Source organism: Pristis pectinata, chromosome 40, assembly GCF_009764475.1.
Source record: "Pristis pectinata isolate sPriPec2 chromosome 40, sPriPec2.1.pri, whole genome shotgun sequence".
Lineage (NCBI taxonomy): Eukaryota > Metazoa > Chordata > Chondrichthyes > Rhinopristiformes > Pristidae > Pristis > Pristis pectinata.
Window position 1 is genome coordinate 3,809,770 of NC_067443.1, and position 22,132 is coordinate 3,831,901.

A 22,132-nucleotide genomic window follows, 5' to 3' on the forward strand; every position below is an offset into this window, starting at 1 on the left:
CTACAGCACAGTACAGGCCCTTCGGCCCACAATGTTGTGCCGACATTTTGTCCTGCGCTAAGATCTATCTAATCCTTCCCTCCCACATGGCCCTCCATTTCTCTATCACTCATCTGTCTGAGTCTCTTAAATGTCCCTAATGTATCTGCCCCCACAACCTCTGCCGGCAGTGCGTTCCACGCGCCCACCACCCTCTGTGTGAAAAACTTACCTCTGACATCCCCCTTATACCTTCCTCCAATCACCTTAAAATTATGTCCCCTCGTGTTAGCCATTGTCGCCCTGGGAAAAAGTCTCTGACTTTTGAAAGGACCTTTTGTACGATAAAGATGAATTCCTTATCTCTCAATCTATCTTATCCTTCCGTTATTCCTGTCCTCTTTGTACTACCTCAGTATACTTACATTTTGGAATGATCTGCATGCATGCATGCAAAGTGAAGTTTTTCACTCTGTCTCGGTACGTGACAATAATAAACTGATTACCACGTGACAATAAAATCGACTTGACCTTGAAGGAGGCGAAAGACCTTGGCTGTAGGACCCCAGACCTCAGTCCTTCCCTACAAAGCCTTTGCATTGGCCGCACCGATCTTCAGTGTCCCTCGGAAGCATTCCTCGGTCGGATGTGGGAGGGAACCGGAGCACCTGGGGGAAACCCATGCGGTCAGAGGGTCACAGGGAGAACGTGCAAACAGGGAGAAGGCAGAATACAAGGTTAATGGCAGGACTCTCAGCAGTGTGGAGGAACAGAGGGATCTTGGGGTCCACGTCCATAGATCCCTCAAGGTTGCCGCTCAGGTCGATAGGGTTGTTAAGAAGGTGTGTGGTGCGTTGGCCTTCATTAGTCTGGGTATCGAGTTCAAGAGCCACGAGGTGATGTTGCAGCTCTATAGAACTCTGGTCAGACCACACTTGGAGTTTTGTGTTCAGTTCTGGTCACCTCATTATAGGAAGCGTGTGGAAGCTTTAGAGAGGATGCAGAGGAGATTTACCAGGATGCTGCCTGGATTGGAGAGCATGTCTTATGAGGATAGGTTGAGCAAGCTAGGGCTTTTCTCTTTGGAGAGCAGGAGGATGAGAGGTGACTTGATAGAGGTGTACAAGATGATACGAGGCACAGATCGAGTGGACAGTCAGAGACTTTTTCCCAGGGCAACAATGGCTAACACGAGGGGACATAATTTTAAGGTGATTGGAGGAAGGTATAAGGGGGATGTCAGGGGTAAGTTTTTTTACACAGAGAGTGGTGGGTGTGTGGATCGCACTGCCGGTAGAGGTTGTGGGGGCAGATACATTAGGGACATTTAAGAGACTCTTAGATAGACACATAAATGATAGAAAAATGGGAGCTATGTGGGAGAGAAGGGTTAGATAGATCTTAGAGCAGGATAAAATGTCGGCACAACATTGTGGGCCGAAGGGCCTGTACTGTGCTGTAATGTTCTACGTTCCACACACACACACACACACACACACACACACACACACACAGTGCCGGAGGTTGGGATCGAACCATCAAACCAGGGTGCTCAGGCTGAGGGGCTTATAATGTTATAAGGGGTGTAGACACTCAGAATCTTTTTCCTGTGGTGGGGATATCAAAAACAAGAGTGTGTAGGTTTAGGGTGGGGGGGGGGGGTTCTGAGGGGTAAGTACTGAGGGAGTGCTGCATCAAGCAGCAACAATCACTACCCAAACGGGAAGTGGAGAGCTTTCCCTACTATCCATCGTGCGGGTAGTGCCATCGAAAAGATCGCGGGATCTTTCTATGCTGCTGGGGTGGGGGGTAGATTTGCAGCCAGCCCCCCCCGCCCAAGGCAGAAGAGCTGGGGGACCTCCTTTGCTAGCACACATACCACATACAATGGGCCAAGTGGCCTCCGGGGTGGTGGGGAAAATCCAGAGAAATTCTGCAATGGGTGGGGTGAACAATGCCGGGTGGATGAGAACACTTTCAGTTTCAGGCACATCTTCTTTCAGTTTTGATTCTCGGAAACTTGTGTTTGTCAGGGTCAGAGGCGGACAGAGGGAGGGTGGGGGGGGTGGGGAAGGCAACCCAAAGATGTGATAATGCTGGAGAGAGAGAGGTCATTCTCTCTTCTCTCCCATCGGGTAGAAGATACAGGAGTCTGAGGGCACGTACCACCAGACTTAAGGACAGCTTCTATCCCACTGTGATAAGACTATTGAACAGTTCCCTTATACGATGAGATGGACTCTGACCTCACGATCTACCTTGTTGTGACCTTACACCTTATTGCACTGCACTTTCTCTGTAGCTGTGACACTTTACTCTGTACTGTTATTGTTTTTACCTGTACTACCTCAGTGCACCCTGTACTGCCTCAGTGCACCCTGTACCACCTCGGTGCACCCTGTACCACCTCAATGACAATAATAAACCAACATCAATACCACGGGGAAGGTAACCCAAGGGTGTGGCCTCGATCGGAGGACTTCAGTTACTGTGAGAGATTGGACAGGCTGGGACTGTTTTTCCCGGAGCGTAGGAGGCCAAGGGGAGAGCGGATAGAAGTGTACAAGATTATAAGGGGTGTCGACAGTCAGAATCTTTCTCTTGTGGTTGGGGTATCAAGAACAAGAGGTCGCAGCTTTAAGGTGAGAGAGAGGTGTTGTAAAGGGGATGAAGTTTGTTTACACTGTCATGTACCAGCAACAATAGAAACAATTTTATTAGTAACTGCTTGTAATAATAAGAAAAATGAAAATGTTAGATTTTAAACATCATCCCCAAAACTAAACTCGGTGTGTGTGGGGCAAATTCCCAAACCCTGTCCAGGAATAGTTCTCGAAGTTCAGTTCAGCGAGTCATCTGGTGAAACGCGAGCAAAGGCTTCTGCAAAAACCACCGTTGACTGAAGGGAGAATGTAGAGAGTATTTATGAAACCCACGTGTTCCACGACGGAACCCAGACGACACCTCGATCTCCGATGATCTCCACTGCTTTGTTCCGAAGTATCTGCCACCCCGAAGGCGTTTGATACGTGGCCGCCCACAGAAATACCCGCTTCCCACTACAGGTTAACGACAAAGTGGTCTCCACTGAATTAATCCAAAAATCCATACATGGGTTGTGGTGACAAACACAGTTATTGTTCTTCATCCATCGACACAGAGACCAGCAGTCCATCTCTCACTTCTCTCTCTCTCTGACTCTCTGTACAAACAGCCAACATGCTCCAATTATAGTCTTGCTGTCTTGTAGATAACACCACACACACACAAACACACACACTATTACTCTACTGTCCAGGTGCCTTAAAGGAACATTCACCAAGTAGCAAGCTGGCTCGTAACAACACGGACTGGGGGTGGATATCTGGAACGGACTCCCAGGGAGAGGGGGTGGAATCGGATACAGTCGCTACATTCACAGGGTATTTAGACAGACACTTAAACAGGTCAGGTGTAGAAGGAAGCGGTGCCGATGCGGGCAACTGGGATTGGTGCAAACAGGTCAGCATGGATGTGGTGGGACGAAGGGCCTGTTTCTGTGCTGTACGATTGATTAGTCAGACAGCAATGATGAGGCGGAGTACAGGAAAGGGTTAGAACAGGACAGGAGCAGGCCTCCCTGCCCACGAGGTTGTGCCGAACTAATTGAACACTAATCCCTTCTGCCTGCTGAAGCTCCACCTCCCTCCATTCTCTGCACATCCACATGCCTGTCTAGGAGCTTCTATTGTATCTGCCTCCACCCCCACCCCTGGCAGCACATTCCAGGCACCCACTGCTCTCTGTGTAAAAAAAAACCCTGCCCCGCACATCTCCTTTGAACTTACCCCCTCTCGCCTTAAATGCACGCCTTAGGCATTTTGACCCTGGAGATAAAGATACCAGCTGTCTACTCTATCTGTGCCGCTCATAATCTTACAAACCTCTATCAGGTCTCCCCTCAGTCCCCACCGCTCCAGAGGAAACAACCCAAGTTTGTCCAACCTCTCCTTATAGCTCATGCTCTCTAATCCAGGCAGCATCCTGGTGAACCTCTTTTGCACCCTCTCCACATCCTTCCTGTAACAGGGGGTGACCAGAACTGAATGCAATACTCCAGATGTGACCTAACCAGAGTTTTATAAAGCTACAACATAACTCACTGACTCTTGGACTCAGTGCCCCGACTAATAAAGGCAAACGTGCCGTACGCCTTGTTTACAACCTGTGCGGCCACTTTCAGGGAGCTGTGGACTTGGACCCCAAGATCCCTCTGTGTATCAAGGATCGCAAATCTTGTATTATGGAGTCAAAACAACCATAACGTCAGCAAAATGAGAGAGCTGCTTGTTGACTTCAGGAAACGGGTGTGATCACGACCCTGCCCTCATCTACGGAGCTGCTGTACAAACGGTCGACAGCTTCAAGCTCCCAGACGTCACCGGCAACCTCCCCCGGTCCCTCCACACTGACGCGGGGATCAGCGTTTTTACTTCCTTAGGCGTCTGAGAAGATTGGGCTTGTCCACGAGGATTCGATCTCCTACAGACCCGCTACAGAAAGTATCCTGACGGGTTTGCACCCCAGCCTGTTATGAGTGAGAAGACAGATTCAAAGGATCTCAAAGAGCAAGGACTCTGAACACAGTGACACACACACACACACACACACACACAATGAACTAGATACAGACAATCAAGGAAGAGCAATACAAACTAAAATGCTCCCAACCCTTTAACAGTGCACACCTCACCAACAATTTCTCCAGCGCCGTTCCACGGTACTTGGCCTGGAGTGAAGCAGGGTTGTCCCCTGAAGATGGCAAAGAGAATGAGCTGAGCACACGTGGCGCCCTTTATAGTGCTGGAGGGTTGGTGGGGGGGGGGGGTCCACCCCAGGTAATTTACAGGGGGCCAATGGCTCAGTGCCAGCAAGGACTAATCGATCACAAAGGCCATGGCTCAAGGCCAAGTACAAAGGTACTTTAAGGGGCCGATGGTCAGGTGTGCGCTGATGGGTGGGGCGGGGCCAAACCTTGATTGGCAGTGGCCTTCCGTCCAGGTAGTGGGCAGTGCTGTCATGTGACAGCCAGGACCCTCCACAATACACTGCCCTGGTATGGCAACTGCTCCGCTCTGGAGCTTCGGGACCTGCGGGGAGCGGTAAACACTGCCCGACACATCACAGGCCCGTCACCTCCCTCCGTCCATTCCGTCTACACCGTGCATCGCGTCAGGAAGGCCGACGGTATCGTCGAGGATTCTGCCCTGGCCGTTCCCTTCCCTCTCCTGGGAGAAGATACAGGGATTTGAAAGCCCCGGGACATCCAGACTCGAGAACAGCTTCTTCCCCGCTGCTGTCAGACTCCTGAACCAGTCGCCTCTCTCACCCCCTTCCCGGTGGTCCTGCCACGATCTCGAGCCCTTAATTTTTCCGTTATTGTCACTTTAGCATTTCCTTTTGCACTACCTCAGTGTGCGCTATGGTCTCTGCACCATTCTGCTGTTTTTGCACTGATCGCTGTACATATTGTTACCCCGTACATTGTGAGCCTAACACCAGCGAGGAATCTCATTGCACCCTGCTGCACGTACCACCAGGCTCAAGGACACCTTCTATCCCACTATTGAACGGTCCCCTGCTACGATAAGACGGGCTCTTGACCTCACAATCGACCTTGCACCTTGTTGGCTGCCTGCACTGCACTTTCTCTATAGTGTGACACTTTACTCTGCATTCTGTTATTGTTTTACCCTGTACTGCCTCGATGCACTGTGCAATGAATTGATCCGTACGAACGGTATGCAAGACAAGTTTTTCACTGTGCAGGTGACAGTAAAAGAAGGAAAACAACCTGATGTGAATCTGACCCAATGCACCTTACCCGAGGCTGCGAATGTGTCAGAGCCTCCACACCCAACAGGAACACAGCAGGAGCAGGTTGAGACCACTCTGCTCTCGGACCCTGCCCCTGCTGTACAATAGGATCACAGGCTGATCGCTACAATCCCTACCGAACCCCCAGCAAGTCTCACAGACCTAAAACATTGACTGTCTTTCCACAGACCCGTTGAGTTTTCTGTTTCAGATTTCCAGCATCTGTCTGTTTTTTTTCACTTTTATCTCCTACTACATCTTTCCTGTCAGACTACACTGGGGGGATCGGCGGTGGAGAGGGTCAGCAGCTTTCGATCCCTGGACGTTTACATCTTGGACGACCTGTCCCGGGCCCAGTGTACAGATGCAACCACAAGGAAGGCGCGCCAGCGTCTTTACTTTCTTAAAAGGTTAAGGAGGTTTGGCTTGTCACCGAACACTCTGGCAAACTTCTACTGTCGGAAGTGTCCTGACTGGTTGCATCAGGGTCTGGGACGGGCAATTCGAATGCACAGGAAGCTGCAGAGAGTCGTGGACTCAGCCTGATACATCACGGGCACATTCCTCCCCACCATCAGGAGTATCTACAGGGAGGAGCTGTCTCAAGAAGTCAACGTCCGTCATCAAAGATCCTCCACCATCCGGGCCGTGCCGTCTTCTCGCAGCTCCCATAGGGCAGGAGGTACAGAAGCCTGAAGTCCCCACCCCACCAGGTTCAGGAAGAGCGACTTCCCTTCAACCATTGGGTTCTTGAACCAACCGGCACAACCCGAATCACTGCCTCAGTACAGCAACACTGGGACCACTTTGATCACTTTGCACTGCAATGGACTTTTTTTTGTTCTAATTGTGTTCTTTCTTGAAAAAATTGTGTATAACTTATGTTTAATTGATGTTTTTCTTTTGAATGCTGCTTATCTCTGCTCTGTGCCTGTGGTGATGCTGCTGCTAGTAAGTTTTTCATTGCACCTGTGCACACGTGCAGCTGACAATAAATTTGACTTTGACTTCCTTATCCTGAATGTATTCCTTAAAACCCTTGTGTTCCTTATGCGCTTGTCTCTGGAACGGGACGAGTTCGTTAGCTTTCAAGCGCTTTCAGAGTCCCGAGGCGCTATAGCAATGCAAACCTGTAAGCCCTCGAGTGGAGGGGAGGAAGGGGGGGTGGGGTTCTTTCGCAGTTGAACACACAGCAGCTCACTGGGACTGGCAGGTTTCGACGCTGGGACCTTGGATCGGAGGAGAGTTCTCTTCCTGCAACGTACCTGGCTGACAGCAGATGGCGGCGTCACTGCACCGTTGCAGAGACCCATTCCAAGGAGCGCTTGAACTTCATTGGCGTCGTAAAAGAGTGCAGATTCTGCCACTCCAAAGCAAAATCCTCAAGTTCAAGTTTCTTGTCACAGGCAAACACTCGCGGGGTATAAATGCAATGAAAATCAGCTTGCTTGCAGCAGCAGCAAAGTACATTGCAAACATGCAATACATCGGTATTGGAATTGGTTTATTATTGTCACTTGTACCGAGGTCCAGTGAAAAGCGTGTCTTACAAACCGATCGTACAGGTCAATTCATTACACAGTGCAGTTACATTGAGTTAGTACAGAGTGCATTGAGGTAGTACAGGTAAAAACAATAACAGTACAGAGTAAAGTGTCACAGCTACAGAGAAAGTGCAGTGCAATAAGGTGCAAGGTCACGACAAGGTAGAACATGAGCTCAGAGTCCATCTCATTGTGTAAGGGAACCGTTCAATAGTCTTATCACAGCAGGGTAGAAGCCGTCCTTAAGCCTGATGGTACGTGCCCTCAGGCTCCTGTATCTTCTACCCGATGGAAGAGGAGAGAAGAGAGAATGACCCGGGTGGGTGGGGTCTTTGATTATGCTGGCTGCTTCACCAAGGCAGCGAGAGGTAAAGACAAGAGTCCAAGGAGGGGAGGCTGGTGTCCGTGATGCGCTGGGCTGTGTCCACAACTCTCTGCAGTTTCTTGCGGTCCCGGGCAGAGCAGTTGCCGTCATAAATTATACTTAACAATGAAGGCAAAATAAACCACAAATAAAATATAACGACACCAGTGAAAGATTGAAATGATGAAAGAAAAGTGAAAGTCTTATGAGGACAGGTTGAGCGAGCTGGGGCTTTTCTTTTTGGAGAGAAGGAGGGTGAGAGGTGATAGAGGTGTACAAGATGATAAGAGGCATAGATCGAGTGGACAGTCAGAGACTTTTTCCCAGGGCGACAATGGCTAACACGAGGGGGCATAATTTTAAGGGGATTGGAGGAAGGTATAAGGGGGATGTCAGGGGTAAGTTTTTTACACAGAGAGTGGTGGGTGCGTGGAACGCACTGCCGGCAGAGGTTGTGGGGGCAGATACATTAGGGACATTTAAGAGTCTCTTAGATAGACACATGAATGATAGAGAAATGATAGGCTTTGTGGGAGGGAAAGGTTAGATAGATCTTATAGCAGGATAAAATGTCAGCACAACATCGTGGGCTGAAGGGCCTGGACTGTGCTGTAGTGTTTGATGTTCTATAGAAAGAAATATAGTCCGAGGCAGTGTTAGGTTTTATCAGGTGGATTTAAGAACCTGATGGCAATGGGGAAGAAGCTGATGTTGAACCTTGAGGTGCGGGTCTTCAGGCTCCTGTACCTCCTGCCTGATGGGAGCATCGAGAAGAGGGCACGTCCCGGATGGCGGGGTTCCCTGATGATGGATGTCCACTTCATGAGACATCGCCTCTTGTAGACGTTCCTCGATGGTGGGGAGAGCTGGCGTGGGGATTCTGGCATGGACTCGATGGGCCAGCTGCCTTCCACCAATGCCACTAGGACCCTCCCAAATACTGGAATGGGACGCACTTGTGTCGGGATGGAGAGGGGATCAAAGACCCCCCACCCACCCCGGGACATTCTCTCTCCTCCCCTCTCCCATCGGGTAGAAGATACAGGAGCCTGAGGGCACGTACCACCAGGCTTAAGGACAGCTTCTACCCCACTGTGATAAGACTATTGAACGGTTCCCTTATACATTGAGATGGACTCTTGACCTCACGATCACGGTAGTGTAGCGGTTAGCGTAACGCTATTACAGCGCCAGCGACCCGGGTTCGATTCCCGCCGCTGTCTGTAAGGAGTTTGTACGTTCTCCCCGTGTGTCTGTGTGGGTTTCCTCCGGGTGTTCTGGTTTCCTCCCACATTCCAAAGACGTACGGGTTAGGAAGTCGTGGGCGTGCTGTGTTGGCGCCGGAAGTGTGGCGATACTTGTGGGCTGCCCCCAGAACACTCTATGCAAAAGATGCATTTTACTGTGTGTTTCGATGTACATGTGACTAATAAAGAAATCTTATCTACCTTGTTGTGACCTTGCACTTTATTGTCTGCCTGCAATGCACTTCCCTGTAGCTGTGACACTTTACTCTGTATTCTGTTATTGTTTTTACCCTGTACTGCCTCTGTGTAATGAATTGATCTGTACGATTGGTTTGCAAGACAAGTTTTTCACTGTACCTCAGTACAAGTGACAATAATAAACCAATACCAACACCAAATCTCTCTCAGGAAGCTAACTTTGACAAAAAGAAAGAACTACTTCACATCTCGAGGAGGTATTCTGCCCCCACGGAGCTGAGGAATGCAAAGCCAAGGACGTACACCTCCTACTGTGCATTCCCTCTTTCAACACAAAGGTCCCAGGAAATGAGTTGCATTCTTGGGGTTGCTAGGACCCGTATCTAGGTGAGGCCTAGACAGGCTTTTTGTACATTCTTTCTCCTCGGCCTACCTGAGAAAAGCCTCTGTTTTTTCTTTGCCGCTGCCTAGCGACAGAGGATAAATTGGGCAAGTCGTGACTGGTTTCGTTGTGTGAGCACTTTGGGGATTATTCAACTGAAAATAGAACACATCATTACAGCACAGTACAGGAGTTGCCCTTCAACCCACAATGTTGTGCTGACATTTTATCCTGTGCTAAGAACTACCTAACCCTTCCCTCCCCCATGCAAAAATACATGGTTGTTTCCCCAAAGGTGTGGCAGGGCCTAGTTCTCTCCTCGTCTCTGTGGCCCCCTCTGCCCCTACACCCTCCCTGTCCCTATGACTCCCTCTCGCCCCTACACCCCCCCATCTCTATAACCCCCTCTGGCCACTACACCCCCCCATCTCTATAACCCCCTCTGGCCTCTACACCCCTCCCCATCTCTGTAACCCCCTCTGGCCACTACACCCCCCCATCTCTATAACCCCCTCTGGCCACTACACCCCCCCATCTCTATAACCCCCTCTGGCCCCTACACCCCCCCATCTCTGTAACCCCCTCTGGCCTCTACACCCCTCCCCATCTCTGTAACCCCCTCTGGCCCCTACACCCCCCCATCTCTGTAACCCCCTCTGGCCCCTACACCCCCCCATCTCTGTAACCCCCTCTGGCCTCTACACCCCTCCCCATCTCTGTAACCCCCTCTGGCCCCTACACCCCCCCATCTCTGTAACCCCCTCTGGCCACTACACCCCCCCATCTCTATAACCCCCTCTGGCCACTACACCCCTCCCCATCTGGAACCCTGTCTCTGCCCACTTCTAATCCCACCCCTCTCTAACCCTCTCCACTTCCTGTGTAGAGGACTGTAGAGGCCGGAGGGGGTCACAGAGACGGGGAGGGGTGTAGAGGCCGGAGGGGGTCACAGAGACGGGGAGGGTGTGGGGGCCGGAGGGGGTCACAGAGACGGGGAGGGGTGTAGGGGCTGGAGGGGGTCACAGAGACGGGGAGGGTGTGGGGGCCGGAGGGGGTCACAGAGACGGGGAGGGGTGTAGAGGCCGGAGGGGGTCACAGAGACGGGGAGGGTGTGGGGGCCGGAGGGGGTCACAGAGACGGGGAGGGGTGTAGAGGCCGGAGGGGGTCACAGAGATGGGGTGGGGTGTAGAGGCCGGAGGGGGTCACAGAGACGGGGAGGGGTGTAGAGGCCGGAGGGGGTCACAGACGGGGAGGGGTGTAGGGGCTGGAGGGGGTCACAGAGACGGGGAGGGGTGTAGGGGCCGGAGGGGGTCACAGAGACGGGGAGGGGCGTAGGGACCAGAAGGGGTCACAGACGGGGAGGTGTGCAGGGATCGGAGGGGGTCACAGGGACAGGGAGGGGTGTAGGAGAGGGAGGGGGTCACAGAGAGAGGGAGGGGTGTCTGATCCTGGTGGGAATGAGATCCCCGGCACATTCACAGGAGTATAAAACCCTTCCCGTATCTGTGACTGCCCCCGGCCAAGAAACAAGATAATGACGTATCGTCTTTCAAAGAGCCCAGTCCAGACACACAAAGAGCTCTCTCGGCCTGCCCCCTCCCTCCAGACACCAGGTGCGGGATCAAGGTGAGGGGGGAATTTCCTCTACCGTCTCTCTGTGAGCACACGCCCTCTCAGAGCAAGCTTTTCCCACACTCTTCCTGCCCTCCCACCCCCATCCTACCGGTCAAGTTTTTCTGGTGAAGGCGTCTGTGTGGGAAATCCGTGCCCAGTGAAACTCCAATCATTCACTGTCCCACTGCTTGGAAACCCCGGTGATCCGGCACCCAGATCACAGGCCCCCATCTCCCGCTCCCTTCAAACTCACCCAGAGGGGCCGGAATGGGTCACAGAGACAGGGAGGGGTGTAGGGGCCGGTGGGGGGGGGGGGGGGGGGGGGGGGGGGGGGGTGGTCACAGAGAGACAGGGTTCAAGATAGCCCTCACCCCCACCCTCAACTGGGACAGCTGTGGAAGGGCGATAAATCCTGACCTTCCTGACAAAGCAAGATCCCAGAAATCAAATAAGTAATAGTTGTCTTTGAGAAACTGCAAGGGTACGACAGACTGCCCCCTGCACACGGTTTTAGTCCCCTCACCCAGAAAAGGGTTGCCGAAACATGGGAGATAGTCCAAGCAAAATTCACCAGGGACAGTTGTCCCATCGAGAGAGGCTGGACAGTTTGAGTCTGTACCCCTCGGAGTTCCAAAGAGCAAGGGGTGACTCTCTTCAAACATCTCGGATCCTGAGGGGAGATCACAGGAGAGGTGTGGAGATGCTCCCCCCGCCAGTGGGAGATCCTTGGACGAGGGGGACATAGTCACAGGAACGTGGGGGGCAGTCATTTAACACTGCGGTGTGTGGGAGAGGGTGAGGAATCTCCTGAATTCTCTTCCCCGGAGCGCTGTGGAGTACAGATCACTGGGCAGGGGGCATTGAGGAGGAGGGAGATAGGTTGTTGGAAGTCCGGGTAGGATTGAGGGCGGTGGGGGGAAGTGGGACCGAAGGGGAGGTGACAGTGGGGGCAGATCAGCCATGATCACGGGGATCTCATCGAAACCTCCCGGATAATGCAAGGCCTGGATACACCAGGCGCAGAGAGAATGTTCCCGTCTGCGGGAGAGTCCGGGATCTGAGGGCACAGCCTCAGAATAAAGGGACGTCCCTTCGGAACTGAGATGAGGAGGAATTTCTTCAGCCAGAGGGCGGTGAATCTGTGGAATCCGTCGGTGGAGACCAAGTCATTGGGTGTATTTAAGGCAGAGATTGAGGTTCTTGATTGGTGAGGGGGTTATGGGTCACAGGGAGAAGTGGGAGAAAAGAAAATCAGCTGCAATCGAATGGCGGGGCAGACTCGATGGGCTGAACAGCCTAATTCTGCTCCTATATAGAAGCATAGAAAACCTACAGCACAATTCAGGCCCTTTGGCCCACAAAGCTGTGCCGAACATGTCCCTACCTTAGAAATTACTAGGCTTACCCATAGCTCAGCTCCATGTACCGATCTAACAGTCTCTTAAAAGACCCTATCGTATCCGCCTCCACCACCGTTGCCGGCAGCCCATTCCACACACTCACCACTCTCTGAGTAAAAAACTTACCCCTGACATCTCCTCTTTACCTACTCCTCAGCACCTTAAATCTGTGTCCTCTTGTGGCCACCATTTCATCCCTGGGGAAAAGCCTCCGACTATCCACACGATCAATGCATCTCATCATCTTATACACCTCTATCAGGTCCCCCCTCATCCTCCGTCGCTCCAAGGAGAAAAGGCCGAGTTCACTCAACCTGCCTTCATAAGGCATTTTCCCCAATCCAGGCAACATCCTTGTAAATCTCCTCTGCACCCTTTCTATAGCTTTCTGCAGTGAGGTAACCAGAACTGAGCACAGTACTCCAAGTAGGGTCTGACCAGGGTCCTATATAGCTGCAACATTACCTCTCGGTTCCTAAATTTAATTCCACAATTGATGAAGGACAATACACCATATGCCTTCCTAACCACAGAGTCAACCTGCGCAGCTGCTTTGAGCGTCCTATGGACTCGGACCCCAAGATCCCTCTGATCCTCCACACTGCCAAGGGTCTTACCATTAATACTATATTCTGCCATCATATTTGACCTATCAAAATGTCTTGAATGGCAGGGCAGGCTTGAGGGGCCGAGTGGCCTCTTTTCTCGTGTCGCGGGATACGGCGCTGGCGATGAGGACGGGCGGTCGCGGTTCTGTTCCAAGATGGCTGCCTTCAGCACAGGATGACCTGTCCTCGGTGATAACTCATTTGGACGGAGAAAAGCTTGAAGGCCTGTCATCGAGTTGGGACCTTTGCGCTGACGGGGCGGTCATCATCCGCTGGGCGGGGTTGGATTCAGAGCGGGAGGAAGCCACCCAGCCTGCAAGGGAAAAGAGAACTGAAAGCGTTGGGAACACCCAGCAGGTCAGTCAGCACCCGCAGAGAGGGATGGAAACAAGATCCGACATCCCAGCTCAGAGAGCCTGCCCCTCCCTACATCAGAACACCAAACAAAAGGAAACATGTCAGGCTTTTTGCAAGGGGAGGGCTGGGTAGGAATAAAGAGAAACAGGGTGAGGCCAGGATTGCAGCAGGGATAAGTCATCCAGTCAATCGGAGCAGTCAGAGAGTCATAATGCAACCTAACTTGATTCCTTCATTGGAACTAGTAACAGATAGAAACACGTTAGGTTTAAGTTTCACGGGGAGGGATGGGTAGGACTAAAGGGGGCAGGGTGAGGCCAGGATTGCAGCAGGCATAAGTCGTCCAGTCAATGGGAGCAGTCAGAGGGTCATAATGCAACCTAACTTGATTCCTTTATTGGAACTAGTAACAGAAAGAAACACATTAGGTTTAAGTTGTAAGGGAAGGGATGGATTGGACTAAAAGGGGGCAGGGTGAGGTCAGGATTGCAGCAGGGATAAGTCGTCCAGTCAATGGGAGCAGTCAGATGGTCACAATACAAGGAAGCCTGGGTGGTGAAAAGATGGCCAGTGCAAAGCACAGCTTGTTGAGGGCGTTCATACTTCATGAATAGCACATTCCACAGGAGGCAGGTTTATCTGACACTGATACCAGTAAGTCAAGTCAAGTTTATTGCTGTGTGGACAGGTACGGGGAGGTACAGGTACAATGAAAATCTTGCTTGCAGCAGCATCACAGGCACGTAGGTACAGACAACACACATAAAAGAACACGTAGATAAATTATACACGTTGTACAAGAATATGCATAGCAAGGAGATGCATGAGTTATACAATATACAAGACAGTGAAGAAAAAAGTGTGTAAAACCGGACATTAGTGCATCTCCACGGCAGTGCTGGAGGTGCTCTGTAGTGTCCCGTGGCTGAGGTGGGGTTAGGGGTGTGCAGGTCGGTTCAAGAACCTGATGGTTGTAGGAAAGTAGCTTCAAATCAGCCAGGATCGAATGGTGGACCAGACTTGATGGCTGAGTGGCCTAATTCTGCTCCTATATCTCATGGTCTTGGCTGTTCCTGAACCTGGTGGTGTGGGGACTTCAGGCTTCTGTACCTCCTGCCCGATGGGAGCTGTGAGAAGACGGCACGGCCCGGATGGTGGGGATCTTTGACGATGGACGTTGCCTTCTTGAGGCAGCATCTCCTGTAGATACTCCCGATGGTGGGGAGAGATGTGCCCGTGATGTATTGGGCAGTGTCCACGACTCTCTGCAGCTTCTTGCGATCATACGTGCAATCTCTCTCTGATCACATTCTTTTAAGAAAGACATTCCTCTGAAGGTATTTTACTCTTGTGGCAAAACATCAGTGACTACAAAACATGGGAACTATTCAAGGAATGAGATACAAATTCCTTTCTGATACACACCTCCAGCCCCGGCGCACACAACAGAGGTGGATATTCACCCGGGCGAGGCATCACAATGCTGCAGTGGGCGACAGGACGAGACCGATCGTCCCTTCTGCCTCAAGTCCGACCCGCCGTCCAACCGCCCCGCTGCAGATCCCTCCTGGGGGAAGAAGGAGGGGCTGCAAATGTCTTCCCAGGAGCTCAGGAGGCCAGAGCAGTTGACCTTACAGAACTGTGAAGGGCATTTGATAAGGTGGAGGGTCACAGGTCTTTTCTCCCTCAGGGTAGGGGAGTCCAGAACTAGAGGGCGTAGGTTTAAGGCAAGAGGGGAAAGATTTCATAGAGTCATAGAATTATATAGCACACCAATATCCCTTTAAACCTTTCCTATCCTTGTACCATTAAACCTTGTCGTTGTACCTGCCTCACCCACTCAGGTTGCCCCTCAAGTCCGTATATGGAATGAGCTACCAGAGGAAATGGTAGAGGTGGGTCTCCTGTTTAAAAGACACTTGGACAGGTACACGGATGGGAAAGGTTTAGAGGGATGCGGCCCAAACGCGGGCAACTGAAACTAGCTCAGGAAAGTTCCTTGGTCAGCATGGACGAGTTGGGCCGAAGGGCCTGTTTCCGTGCTGTATGGGCTCTACAAAGCTTCTTGGGTACCTTCTGCCCAATGGGAGGGGGGGGAGAAGAGAGAGTGACCCAGGATGGGTGGGGGTCTTTGATTATGCTGGCTGCTTCCCCAAGGCAGCGAGAGGCATAGACAGAGTCCACGGGAGGGGAGGCTGGTTTCCGTGACGCGCTGGGCTGTGTCCGCAACTCTCCGCGGTTTCTCGCGGTCCCGGGCAGAGCAGTTGCCACACCGAACAAAAATCCACCAGTCTCAGGTTTGGAGGCGACTGACAGAGCCTGTGGTGTTTCTGTGTGGGTGTGGACAGTCCCCAGGTTCCATCCGCCTGCTGTCTTGTCAGGGGGCTTCTGTGACCCACCCCCCCAACAAGGCCTGGCTCCCACTCCAGGGTCTGTGCCCTCTTGTCCTGCACCCTGGATGAGTTGGCGGTATCACAAGGAAGAATAGGTGTACATACTGTTACGAGCCAGGTTGCTGCTTGCTGGGTGCCCCTTTAAGGCACCTGAACGCTGTCTGACTGCTGCGAGTGGGAGCAGAAAGCTTCTATAACTGGAATGGTGCAAGTGTCTGAAGGCAGATTCATTGAAGTGCTGGCAACTGCAGACACGGACAGAAAAGAGAGAGCGAGAGAGAGAGAGAGAGGGAGAGAGTTGGTAGCACTGACTGCCAGCCTCTGCATCTATGAGTGAAGAACAATCATTGTGACTGTCACCTTACAATCCATGTATGGATTTTTGGAGCGATCTGTAGAGTCCACTTTGTCTTTAACCTGTACCGGGAAGCAGGTATATCTGTGGGCGGCCACGTATCGAGTGCCCTCGGAGTGGCAGATATTTCTGACTAAAAGCAACGGAGATCTTCGGCGATTGGGCGCGTCGTATTGGTTCCATCGTGGAACTTGTGGGATTCGTAACCTCCTCTCTACATTCTAACATGGGCTTTCGCTCATCGTCTCGCTCCGTGACTGACGGAACTGAACTTTGAGAACTGTTCGTAGACTGGGTGGTTCGGGGACCTGCCCCACACACACACAATTTTGTTTATTTTGGGGTCAGTGTTTAATATTTAATTTTTTTTATTACAAGTAGTTATTAATAAATAGATTCTAACATTTAAACATGGCTCGTTGTGTTGTTACTGGTACATAACAGTACCCAATAATAAGACCAGGAGCAGATTTAGGCCACTCGGCCCATCAAGTCTGCTCCGCCATTTGATCATGGCTGACATCCCTTTTCTCAACCCCATTCTCCTGCCTTCTCCCTGTAACCCCCTCACCAATCCAGAACCCATCAATCTCCGCCTGAAATACCCCCAATGGCTTCAGAGCCCTCTGTGGCAACGAATTCCACAGATTCGCCACAGATTCCACAATTCCTCCTCATCTCAGTTCTAAAGGGACGTCCCTTTATTCTGAGGCTGTGCCCTCAAATCCCGGACTCTCCCACTGATGGAAACATCCTCTCCACTCTATCCAGGCCTTTCAGTATCCGGTGGGTTTCAGTAAGATCCCCCCCTCATCCTCTAGGCCCAGAGATGGCAATCTGCGGTCTGACCAATGCCTCAGCAGTACATCCTTGCTTTTATATTCTAGTCCTCTCGAAATGAACGCTAACATTGCATTTGCCTCCCTTACAACCTACTCAACCTGCAAGTTAACCTTGAGGGAATCCTGCACCAGGACTCCCAAGTCCATTTGCAATCTCCGATGTCTGAGCACCTGAGAAGATTTGGCTTGTCCACAAGGATTCTCCTGACCTTCTACAGACCCGCTACAAAAAGTATCCTGACGAGTTTGCACCCCAGCCCTAGTATGGCAACTGCTCTGCTCTGGAGCGTCAGGACCCGCGGAGAGCGGTAAACACCGCCCAGCCCGTCACAGGCCCGTCACCTCCCTCCATCCAGTCCGTCTGCACCATGCGTTGCGTCAGGAAGGCCGACGGTATCAAGGATGCCACCCTGGCTGTTCCCTTCCCTCTCCTGGGAGAAGATACAGGGGTTTGAGACCCCCGGGACATCCAGACTCGAGAACAGCTTCTTCCCCGCCGCTGTCAGACTCCTGAACCCGTCACCTCTCTCACACCCCCTTCCCGGTGGTCCTGCCACAATCTCGAGCCCTTAACTCTCTCTCTCTTCCATTATTGTCATTTTAGAACCATATAACACCACAGCACAGAAAACAGGCAATTCGGCCCTTCTAGTCTATGCTGAAACTTTATTCTGCTAGACCCATTGACCTGCACCCAGTCCATAACCCTCCAGACCTCTCCCCTCCATATATCTATCCAATTTATTCTTAAAACAAGAGTGAGCCCACATTTACCACATCAGAGGGCAGCTTGTTCCACACTCCCACCACTCTTTGAGTGAAGAAGTTCCCCCTAAACTTTTCCCCTTTCACCCTAAAGCCATGTCCTCTCGTACTTATCTCTCCTAATCTAGGTGGAAAGAGCCTACTCGCATTTATTCTGTCTGTACCCCTCATCATTTTGTAAACCTCTGTCAAATCTCCCCTCATTCTACTAGCTCCAAGGAATAAAGTCCTAACCTGTTCAGTCTTTCCCTGTAACTCAACTCCTGAAGACCCGGCAACATTCTAGTAAATCTCCTCTGCACTCTTTCAATCTTACTGATATCCTTCCTATAGTTAGGTGACCAGAACTGCGCACAATACTCCAAATTTGGCCTCACCAATGTCTCATACAACCTCACCATAACATCCCAACTCCTATACTCAATACTTTGATTTATGAATGCCAGGATACCAAAAGCTGCCTTTACAACCCTGTCTACCTGTGACGCCACTTTCGGGGAATTATGTATCTGAACTCCCAGATCCCTTCGTTCCTCCGCACTCCTCAGTGCCCTACCATTTACTGTGTATGTCCTACCTTGATTTGCCCTTCCAAAATGCAACACCTCACACTTGTCTGCATTGAATTCCACCTGCTATTTTCTGACCCACTTTTCCAGTCAGTCCAGATCCCTCTGCAAGCTTTGAAAGCCTTCCTCGCTGTCCACAACGCCTCCAATCTTAGTGTCGTCAGCAAACTTGCTGGTCCAATTTACCACGTTATCGTCTCATTTGCACTACCTCAGATTGCACGACAATCTTTGCACCATCCTGCTGTGTTGCGCTCATCGCTGTATTCATTGTTGTACTCTGTACACTGTTCACTCTGTGAGCCTCACCCTGGTGTATGTGGAGCCAACCTAATCCGAATCTACAAGCTCTGGAGAAGTTGGACATTTCACACTCTCTTTTAATTCACCGGGCCCGCACTGAAAAATTTATTGCACCGCCTTGTAAGATGTATAAAAAACGGAAGATGAAGAGTTTTTGAATTCATTGAACATCCAATAGCTCGGAAGATTTGCTCAGGAGGCTGAAGAAATTCAGTTTGTCCCCTTTGACTCTCACTAACTTTTATCGATGCACCACCGAGGGCATCCTATCCGGATGCATCACGGCTTGGTACGGCAACTGCTCTGCCCAGGACCGCAAGAAACTGCAGAGAGTTGTGGACACAGCCCAGCACAGCACGGACACCAGCCTCCCCTCCACGGACTCTGTCTTTACCTCTCGCTGCCTTGGTGAAGCAGCCAGCATAATCAAAGACCCCACCCACCCGGGTCGTTCTCTCTTCTCTCCTCTTCCATCAGGTAGAAGATACAGGAGCCTGAGGGCACGTACCACCAGACTCCAGGACAGCTTCTACCCCACTGTGATAAGACTACTGAACGGTTCCCTTATACGATGAGATGGACTCTGACCTCACGATCTACCTTGTTGCGACCTTGCACCTTATTGCACTGCACTTTCTCTGTAGCTGTGACACTTTACTCTGTACTGTTATTGTTTTTACCTGTACTACCTCAATGCACTCTGTACTAACTCAATGTAACTGCACTGTGTAATGAATTGACCTGTACGATCGGTGTGCAAGACAAGTTTTTCACTGGACCTCGGTACAAGTGACAATAATAAACCAATACCAATGGTCCAATACTACAAAGGATGCCGGATTATCGGAGTTTTACTTTTCAAAGTCCTCGTTAAAACTTTTCCGTTATCTTCCATTCCCCTTGTGCCCTGTTGAAAACCCTGGGATTTACCCTTCACTCCGGGTGTCATTCACACTATCTTAGTGCCAATGGGACCTTCCTGTACGCAAGTCATCTTCCTCATCCCAACACAATTGGATAGGGTGGTACGGAAGGCGTACGGTGCGCTCGCCTTCATCGGTCGGGGCGTCAGGTATAACAGTCAGGAAGTCACGTTGCAGCTGTATAAAACTCTGGTCAGGCCGCACTTGGAGTATCGCGTGCAGTTCCGGTCACCCCCGTTACAGGAAGGATGTGGGGGCTTCGGAGAGGGTGCAGCAGAGGTTCACCAGGATGCTGCCTGGATTAGAGAGCATGAGCTATAAGGAGAGGTCAGACAAACTTGGGTTGTTTTCTCCGGAGCGATGGAGGCTGAGGGGAGACCTGACAGAGGTTTATAAAATTATGAGAGGCAGAGATAGGGTAGAAATGTCTAACACCAGAGGTCGTGCATTCAAGGTGAGAGGGGGAAAGTTTAAAGGAGGTGTGCAGGGCAAGTTTTGTGGTGGGTGCCTGGAACGTGCTGCCAGGGGTGGCAGTGCAGATACGATAGAGGGGTTTAAGAGGCAGTTAGACAGACGTAGGAAGAGGCGGGGAACGGAGGTACGTGGACATTGTGCAGGCAGATGGGATTAGTTAGGTTGGCACTGTGTTCGGCACAGACAAGATGGGCCGAAGAGCCTGTTCCTGTGCTGTACTGTTTGATGTTCACTGCATTACAACACTTCAAGAGGGTTGTGTGATTGGTGTGAAATGCTTTAGGATGTACAGAATATGAAGGGAAGCTTTGGGGACCTGGTGACCTGTCCTGGGCCCAGCGCACAGATCCAATCACAAGGAAGGCGCGCCAGTGTCTTTACTTTCTTGGAAGGTTAAGGAGGTTCGGCTTGTCACCAAACACTCTAACAAACTTCTACAGATGTGCTGTTGAAAGTATCCTGACCAGTTGCATCACGGTCTGATACGGCAATTCGAACGCGCAGGGAGCTGCAGAGAGTCGCGGACTCTGCCCAACATATCACGGGCACATCCCTCCCCACCATCGGGACTATCTACAGGAGCCGCTGCCTCAGGAAGGCAACGTCCATCGTCAAAGATCCCCCACCATCCAGGCCGTGCCGTCTTCTCACAGCTCCCATCGGGCAGGAGGTACAGAACCCTGGAGTCCCCACACCACCAGGTTCAGGATCAGCTGCTTCCCTTCAACCATTCGGTTCTTGAACTGACCGGCACAACCCGAATCACTGCCTCAGTACAGCAACACTGGGACCACTTTGCACTACAATTTGTTCGAATTGTGTTCTTTCTTGTATAATTTGTATAATTTATGTTTAAGCCTTTCTTATGAATGCTTGGTATCTGATGCTATGTGGCTGTGACGTTTATCATTGCTCCTGTGCGCACATGTTGCTTGTACGTATGGCAGTAATTCGACAGGCTAAATGTGCAATGGAATTTTCTATGTAAACACGTCACAAGGCAATTCTGACCTCCCACCAGCGGTGGGGCTGTGGCAACACAGTTGAGCAAATCGGCACTGCAGCCGTCCCCAACATCCCTCTCCCAGAAACCTTGAGCAGAGATGTCGCCTGGAATGGTGCGCCCGTAAACAGGGATTGAGTTTTGAACTAAGGACAGGAAATGCTGGAAACACTCAGCAGGTCAGGCAGCGTCTGTGGAGGCAGGAACAGGGTTAACGTTTGTTATCGGGAGCAGGGAAGGGAGGGTGGGACCAAGTGGGTTAATGGGGCAGTTGGAAGCCCCGTCTGTGTTTGGTTTCTCCATTATGGAGGGGCAGTGAGGAGGGAGCACCATGAGGGGCGGCGAGGAGGGAACGCCGCGCTGCGGGAGGGGCGGTGAGGAGGGAACGCCGCGCTGCGGGAGGGGTGGCGAGGATTCCCCAAGCCTCAGAACTCCCTAAACCACTTGGCCTCTCTCTCTGTAAAGTCAAATAAAACACAGATTCTCTTTTAATTCCTAAATTACAAAGATCCGTATCTTAACATAAATGATAATTATACTGGGCGACTGCTTAATTACTATTTACACGGTTTAAAAAAATCTGTCTGGCAGTTCTCTCACTGAGGAGATTTTGTTTTTTTTCAGACGCCACCTTTTAATGCTACGTAAAATGCTTTTTATTGGAAGGCAGCAAAGGAACTTTGGTGGAATTTGGATCTTTAATTACCCCCTCCTGCCACACCAGAGTTTTTAAATTACAGGCTTCCTTCGGGGAGATTTACGCTGGCCAGCGTGCGGTAGGTGCTGAGGTCGCTTGGGACAATTCGGCCTAACTCACTCACAATTCTCCATCTCACACTCACACAGTCTCACAGCACGGAGTCAGGCCCTTCGGCCCAACTGGTCCGTGCCGGCCAAGATCCCCATCTAAGATAGTCCCACTTGTCCACGTTTGGCCCGTATCCCTCGAACCCTTT

At 51.2% G+C, this 22,132-nt stretch overlaps 1 long non-coding RNA gene across 1 annotated transcript in view; it reads right to left on the minus strand.

Moving 5' to 3' along the window:
* Window positions 1-2,759: 2,759 nt before the first annotated feature.
* LOC127587538 (uncharacterized) overlaps window positions 2,760-22,132 on the minus strand; it is a 28,923-nt gene continuing 9,550 nt past the window's right edge. Inside the window, exons 2-3 of the long non-coding RNA XR_007958787.1 lie at window positions 13,202-13,505; window positions 2,760-3,181 (exon numbers count right to left, since the gene is read on the minus strand). This is a non-coding gene — a long non-coding RNA (uncharacterized LOC127587538). The remainder of the gene's footprint in view (window positions 3,182-13,201; window positions 13,506-22,132) is intronic.